The sequence below is a fragment of the Notothenia coriiceps genome, unplaced genomic scaffold (assembly GCF_000735185.1).
Source record: "Notothenia coriiceps isolate Sejong01 unplaced genomic scaffold, NC01 NC01_scaffold00009248, whole genome shotgun sequence".
In the NCBI taxonomy this organism is placed as follows: Eukaryota; Metazoa; Chordata; class Actinopteri; order Perciformes; family Nototheniidae; genus Notothenia; species Notothenia coriiceps.
This window is the reverse complement of record NW_011341949.1, coordinates 324,585-332,962: the sequence shown is the minus strand read 5'-3', so window position 1 is coordinate 332,962 and position 8,378 is coordinate 324,585.

Genomic DNA, 8,378 nt, shown 5'->3' with positions numbered 1-8,378 from the left:
TTGATTTCTCTAACAAGGCAACATTTGTGCATAAAGGCAGACCATTTGACTAAGATGGTACAACAGAATCACGATGTAATTTACAACCACCAATGTGTAACAATATACATTTTTAAGCAGACAAAACTGGTTATCTGTGGGTATATCCCTGAAAAATGTTCTACACTGACTGCAGACAATGAACCATGTCTGTCAGGGTCCGAAGATCACCAACAATAAAATCTCCTTTAAAGTAGAGAGTACATCAGCAGCTCCCAAAGCCCATGCTGACAAGCCAGGGACTTCTCAGACAACCGTTGTGCTGACAGGGCAATGTTTTGGTGCTCTGGCCTTGAGATTTTCTTCTTCTATGCCTTCATTTTTGCAGCCTGCAAGCTACATGTCATGGGTCAAGCAGAAGAAAATACTTAACTGCTTGTTATTCCTCTCTGCTGGTACTGGAAAATGATCTGGTGAGAGACAGATGAGCCTGTCTGCCTCAATAGAAAGGCAGAAGGCTTATAAAGCACTGCTGCCTATGCCAGTACCTTTTGTGTGAGTTTTTTTGCCGCTCTTCACCTTTGGGAGACTGGATGGAAATATTAAGAGCGGAGTTTAAAGGTACAATTCAGGGACAAACATTCCTCTGAGTCAGAGGGGAACAATGAAAAACTAATGTTTCTCTTATTGTACCCAACTCCAGTGAACGGTTTAATTACTTTTTTAATGAAAAGTAAATAGTGTCACTGAAACAGGGACGTTTCCTACTATCCAATTCATGAAAATGAAGAAAATTATAACCCCTAACTTAGACCCCAAAAATGAATGGCAAAAAACTCCCCTAGATACATACCTGTAGGTTAACTGCCGTCAAATTTTAACACAGCAATTGTTGCCAGATCGTAAGCTCACATCCAAGAGGAAGTTACTTACTAAATTATTGTTCTTTAACAAGATCAAATTGGGGCTGGCTGGCAAGCACCTGTCCTAAACCCTCATTGAAGCGGAGAGGAGGCCAACTTTAACCGTTGTTTACAAAACATGGCATGACAAATCAATTTCTTCTGCCCTTCAATATTGATTTAAAAATGGTGTGATTAAATAATATGATTATTATTTTGATTCTAAGATGTGTTGAAACAACTGCAATGTTAGTGCACAGTCAGAGCAACTTGTTACGAAGTGTTGGCAAATAGTTTTTGCATCTTAATTGGCCATGTTTATTAATAAGTAAGTCAAAAAGCATTGATTTTGACAGTGGAGGGTGAGCTTCTTGCTGTGCGATAGCTAGAACCCATGCTGTTCACTGTGAGCAGGACTCTTGCTGTGTAGCAGTGATTGCAACATATCCTTCTGATTACTGTCAGTGAATGTTATTAGGTGTTTTCTGATTGGGCTTGCATCGGCTGCATGGTTCACTCTACGGGCTTCATGGGAATATGCAAAGTGCTTTGGCAAGTAAACCACCATCTTAAATACAATGCCGCTACTGCTTTGCTTTTGTAGACATAATTTGACACAGATGCTGGGTCTGTCACAAAGCAGTGGAAAACACATTAAGCGATGGAAAAGCCAGCATGTCCTTTCACCCAAAGACAAAGCTGTTTGAGGATTGTGGTTTAACCACCAAAGGATGCCTCTTGATTTGTCTCCATACCATTCCCTCGTTTTCTTTAGTCCCGAAAGTACCGCTTGCTTGTGTGATTATGGAATCACTGGACTGAAAGCATATGTTGCTGGACACTCTCTAATAATTGGTGCGGCTTTAAAAGAATGATATTCATTATTTGTTTTGGAAGATGATGCTTGGTGTTGATCCCCTTGTCAAGCTCCGGGAGGTTCCTCTACCACAAAAAAAAGTAACTTCTAAGAAAACAGAATCCAGATGCCTTTTTTCTCCACTCCACATTTCTGAGCAATGAAATACCACCAAAAACTCTAGGCCCTGACACACCAAGCCGATTTCGGCCTTCGATAGATGTCTGGCCGTCGATGAGCGTCCTGTCGCCCTACTCAGATTGCTGTGCCCCGCACTTTCGTGTCTTTTCGGCCGTGCTGACACCTTACGCTCCTGGCAAAATAAATCACTCTGATTGACTGTTCAGATTAGCGAATCAGTGCATGAGAAGCGAAACGGAAGTGAGGTACGCAAACAAACCGTTAAGAAGGCACACACAGACGGCTATTATTATTTTTCATTTTCCAGGACCGCACTTAACATGTTTTCGATTATAAGTCGCTATGTGAAACAGTCTATGATGGATGAGAGTGAAAATGGAACCCACACGCTATTTGTTGTTTGTATATATCACGCAGTCTGTCTTCCGGTTGCCTCTTTTGAATGACGAATACACACTACGACCGCCTGCTGTTATGGAGAGTTATTGCCACTCACGCATGTGCAGTGCGTACGTGCTACTTGGCCGCCGGCTGAAGTCTTTGTGCTGTGTTCCAGTGTGACTTTTTTGGCCAAGACGCAGGTGACGTGTGGCGAAACAACAGTCTGGTCCGTCGGGACATGTTCTTTGGTGTCAGTTTGGTGTGTCAGGGCCTTTAACGTTTGCAGCTTTTCCCTCACTATATCTTTAGCAATAAGACAAGTAAAGAAAAGCGGGGATATACAGTATCGTCCCAGTGTGCCTCAGATGTTGTCCCACCCCCACAGGCAGTTCTCAGAGGATTACAAACACACTAAAGTATACATCAGCAGATATTCTCATTCCTTTGGTGTGCTTGTAAGTGTTTTTCCTATTATTCAAAAACCTGGCCAGTATTATTTCTTGTTGAGCTGAGAACCACATTCTCACATTGAAGACTGACACTATACTGCATGTTGGCTTTTTCACTTCCTACAGAGTTGTACCTGTATAATAGTTTTATAACACTCTTAATTTTAGCTCTAACAAATTCAAACCATTATCTCATCTTTCCAGTTTCTTTTCTCTTCCGACATGTAATGCTGGTCATTCAATCTGAAAGCAATTTAGCCCCTTAGCTTGATGTTTAGGAGGCTAACTAAACCATATGCAGCTATTCTCCACCTTTATGGAACTGAGGGGTCATTTGTTTGTTAATAATCCAAGCAGTTTTTCTCTGTGTTGGAAACGGAGCACTTATGAAAATAATGCAAACAACAGGATGTATGGAGGGATTGTGCTAATGCTCATTGAGCACGAGGAAACATTTACAGAGATTTCCACAAGGTTAATTGGCCAGGTTATGTTCAACACTGTAAGCTCTGTAATTAGTAAGGTACTTTTTCCATTGAACTATTGTTTTAAGTTACTACAGCCTGTGTGTATTCAGTTACCCCAAGACAGAGACTCTCTAAATTATCCCCTCTTAGAGTATGGTTTTATACTTTTGCAAACAGATCTTTTTAAAAATCAGCTCTTATAATCCAGTTTATCAAGACCATTCACTATTAGTGGTTTCCAGACCCTTTGGCCATAGACATTTTTTTTTTACTGTGATTGTTTGATGGAAGTCAACTTACAAACGTATTGGCATGGGTTATATAACATAGCCGCATACAAAAGCACTTATGACAATTTAAACATCTTGTTTTCATCTTTTTAACAACTGAAGTAATTATAATGTCATTTACATTTAAAAAAAAAAAAAAAAAAAGACCCAGAAAACTGTTCTGGGTGATTTGAAGTAAGAAATGGACGAACATAACTGGCAACTAAAATGCATCTAGTCATTGACATGGCACCATTAATTGCTGTTTGTAATTATTATTATCTTCTGCTCTTTCCGTTTACCAAATAAAACACTTTTCTTTAAATGTTATTTAATCAGGGAAATCATCAAAAATATTCCTGCCAACTACTGCCTACACTCCAGCCAATTAACATTTTAATGAAATCATGCTAGCTTTAAAGAAATTGATCCGAATTATTGCACTTTGAATTTGAGACCTTACTAAGGGTTTATTAAACTGAAGGGTTTTTCTGCAATTGTATCCACTCAACAGAGGCAGTGGAATAGTGTAAATGGATTTTACGATCAACTCTTTTCAATGCAGGTTTTCTGATAAACAATAAATAAAGACAGTTGCAACTTGTCTTAAGTGACCAGATAATTGTGTTATTGTGGCATTATAATGGATTTGCATTTGAGATTAAAGATCCTGTACACTCTTGTTTGAGGTGCTTCCGCCTCGATCGAGCCGCAGAATCAAACATGCAAACCATTTATTCTCAATATCCAATTATGATCTATGTGCTTTCCGCATGTGAAGAGTGTTTCTGTGCTATAGACGCACTTGAAGCTTTCAGGTAAAGAGTCATCAATCACTGGCCCTCTTCTGACATTAACTTTTTTGTCAATGCCACTGTCTCCAGTTTGTCTGCAGACTGAAAGATTTGAGAGGCCTTTTTTATTTGCACGCTTTTAACTCCGCCCAGCTGGGGTAATGGAGCTGGTTGTGTGCAAGCAATTAATGCAACCACAATGCCAAAAGTGGTGATTTGTCATACACCGGTGATACATAATCATTATATGGAATGTAACTCTGCTAAACTGCCCAGCCATGGTTGATGTTGTGATTCTGTCCTTGGGTTTCTTATGGTCCTGCCCGGTACTCCCATTTCCACATTCCCAGTCAAAGAGACACAAGCAAAAAAATACACAGATGTAGCACTGTTTCCTGTAATACAGTACGCGTTGCTTACCGAAATCTGTCTTCATCTGTGGTGTCTTTTATGTAAAGCAATATAAGGCTGAATTGACCCTCTTAAAACACATTTAACCTCCTTGTCTGAGTTTTTCCGTTTAACTTCATAGTACATATAATTAAAATGCAGCTTTTGCATGTTGTTGTATAATTCCTGACTGTCATTAGTTTTCACTGTAAAGCAACAGAGCTGCTAATTTATCGTACCTCTAATTTTAACTCCCTGGACTCTCTACCTCCTGTCTACTCTTACCCTTAATATGAAGGCATTTCACTTGCAATGAAGCCCCTAGGCTGACAGCCATGAGATTAGTATGAATGTATTACCCCCTTGGGTGCCATAGGCTGTAATAAGTTCCCCATTAATCGTCTCCTTTAGGGAAAATTTGTTTAGGCCTTAATTACATATCATTAAAATTGGTCTTGATTCTGTGAGATTTAAGCTCAGAATTAGACTGCACATTCCTGCTTTCTTTGCCTTTGGCCATTCAACACATTTATATTACTTTGCTTCCTCCACCAATGTGATTTCTCATGGCCTCCATGATTACACTAATGTTTTCCTGTGGCTTGAAACACAATTGTTTTCACTGGCATTTTAATTCATAATGTCATACTTTTTTCTGTATGTGTCTGTACTTTACACCTAGTCTTATTTTTGTTATTGTTTTAAATTACCTAATCTCTTAGAAATGTGCTTTTTTAGTAGTTAACTTGCACTATTAATGTGGATAGGGAGAAACTGTGAGCAAAATAAGGTTAATCGTTTCAAATGCAAAACTTGTCAAGCTCAGTTTGACCACGTATCTGGGAAACACATGTTAAATGGAGGCTTGTATTTCATACTACTTTCAGCTTGGGAACACTCTGTTTACACTATTGGAGCTTGAAGCAGAATCATGGTTGTCTTTAAATCCCTTTCCTTGACTTGCCAAAATTCTTTGAAGTCGGCTGCCAGCAGTGGAGTTCACGTCTGACTCGCTGAAATGAGCAGGGGGAGGAACTGGTGACCTCTAAGGGTTCTGCATGGCCGCTAATCCATATCAAATGATTCCAGAATATTCTGCATGGAAATACCTCTGCTATCCAAGGGCCCTATTGTGGCTCATTACAAAGGCCTTTTATAATTGTACTGTGTTCACATCCATGAGACCCAGCTGAGCGCAACGGGTTATATTGTGAAATATTATCATCGTGGTTTGAAATTGATTACGTGTTCTGGTTTAACAGTAACTTCATAACGGTATTATTAGTCAGTTATTCTTCCTTTTTATTTTAGAAGCCGCTTTACAAATGCAACCTTTTCATACTTACCTATACATACATTGACATCATTTTTGAAGTCCTCCAGATATATAATATTGAATAATTAATCAAACCAGTTAAAAACATTACTGGCAGTGGTAGTAATGGGACTTAAACCCCTGAAAGTAATTAGGGCAACAGTGCCTCAGAAATGAAGATGATTTGGTGATTGCTGATGACTCGTTACTTATTCAAGTCCCTTTCCTTTTTCGAGGATGTCAAATAAGTGACTCATAATGAAAACCTCATTAGGCAGTAAGTCTTAACTGGGCATTGTTATTTTGTTTTCAATGTTTTGCCTACTGGTTGTTTATATATGATACATGAACCAGATGTTCCCAAGGTTTGTATGCTCATTTCAGATTTTGTTTTTTTTAGCCTAGTAGGGATTCAATGGTTTAACATCTTACTTTAAACATTATTTTATATGTTAAATTATGTTGCAGGAATCAGACTATGTTATGTTTAGACATAGGAACATTTATTTTTGTCAATTCCTACTTGGCCAGGGAAGTGGCCATCTAAGTTTCTCTTTAGCATTCACGTTAATACATACATTTGTATTGTTCTTTTATATAGAATGTGTAAAATAATGGAGCAGGCATTTCTTTAAACAAAATTGTTTTTAATAAAAAATACTTTTAGCCGCATTAGTAAAGTATTGTATTTCAACAGACATAAATATTGTTTTGTAGTCAAGTTTTATATTGAATTAAATCCAGCTTTTTAGTTTGGTTTAAGATTAACCGTAGTAATATAAAACAGATTATCATAATATGTAAGAGATAGAACAACAAAGATTGATGTCAATGGTGGTTCACTGTCATTTTTTTCAAAAATGGGGACATCGGAGATTCTTTAGTTAGTTTCACACTTACATGAAGTTATAGTTGTTTTTTTCAGGATATAATCAGCTTTTTTTCGGGTCTCAGGCTCGAAAATGACATTCCCAGAACAAATGACCATATCTTCACTTCTAAAAGGGGTACATTAATAATATTTTTTCTCAAAGCAAGGTTACATCTGTGAGTTGGATGTAGAAGTGTCAGAATCAATGTAGATGATTAAAGTAAATTCAGATTGAACATAGTAAAACAATGTAAATTATAGTTTCCGTCCAAAAGAAAAAATACTTATAGTGAAAACCACCCTTGAATGATGGGATAGTAGACTAAAAGCTTTAGGAATCCAAACTATAACATATAAGCACCCTGTATCAAGATTGATGCAAAACAAGTGAAGTTTGACCTTTTTAGAGAGATTTAGAAGAAAAAAAAAAACACTTCTGGGGTAATTTGGGTGCTTTTTCCATAACTCTGGCCCCCCTCGTTCGATTTTGATGATTGACATCTCTTTTTAACCGTTAGAGCCAATAAAATCGAGGGGAAGTTCCTAAAATCCATCTAAACATTACCCATTGGTGAATGAGTGATGCGTAGCCAGAATGCCCAAAAGCGGAAGCTGCGATACACTCAGCTAATATAAAATCTCCAATTTTTACATAAAAATGTAATTGTGGATTATCAATACTTTTTTCAAAGTGACAGGCACAATGGATTAACCTTCAGCTGCGCTTTTATCGTTTTATTGCCATTGAACACGACTTTTGATCAGTATAACAGCTAAGGCAGGGGTGTCAAACTCAAGGCCCGGGGGCCAAATCCGACCCGCGACTTCATTTCATGTGGCCCCACAAGAGCTTGCAAAGAATATAATATGTTTATTATACGTTACATGCCGATTTACAGAAGCACGTTGCCCATAAACTACATATCCCACAATGCATCTCAAATTTGACTTTTTTCTCAGAATTTAACTTTTTTTCTCAGATCGAATTTTTTTCTCAGAATTTCACTTATTTTCTTCAAAATATTCATTTTTTCTTAGAATTTGCCTTTTTCTCAGAATTTGATTATTTTTTAAATCATTTTGTAACATTCTCAGTGAATAGACTTCCAATGATTTGCCCTAGACTTCTGCTTTCAGACGCAGTTAATTATGAAGTTATTACCCCATCCGATAATAATCCAATGCAGAGGCAATAATGTAATATAATACATTATTTTATATATATAAAATATGTATATATGTATTTTTATATATAGTCTTAAAGTTACAACCGGCCCTTTGAGTGCAACCGTAATGCTAATGTGGCCCGTGAAGAAATTGAGTTTGACAGCCCTGAGCTAAGGTGAGACAATCTCCCGTGTTTGCTGCGTAATGCTACGTGTTGTGATGTCTGTGTTTGCTTCCCCTGTCGTGAGTTCTGATCGCTCAGTGATGATACTAATACCTATATAATCTGCAATCTCAGTTTTAATCTGATATCTTGTATGTGCAGTTACGATAAGTGATAAGGGTATTTTTACCTTGAGTTCTGTGCTAATTCCGTTCCGGTCATTTAGATGCTTCT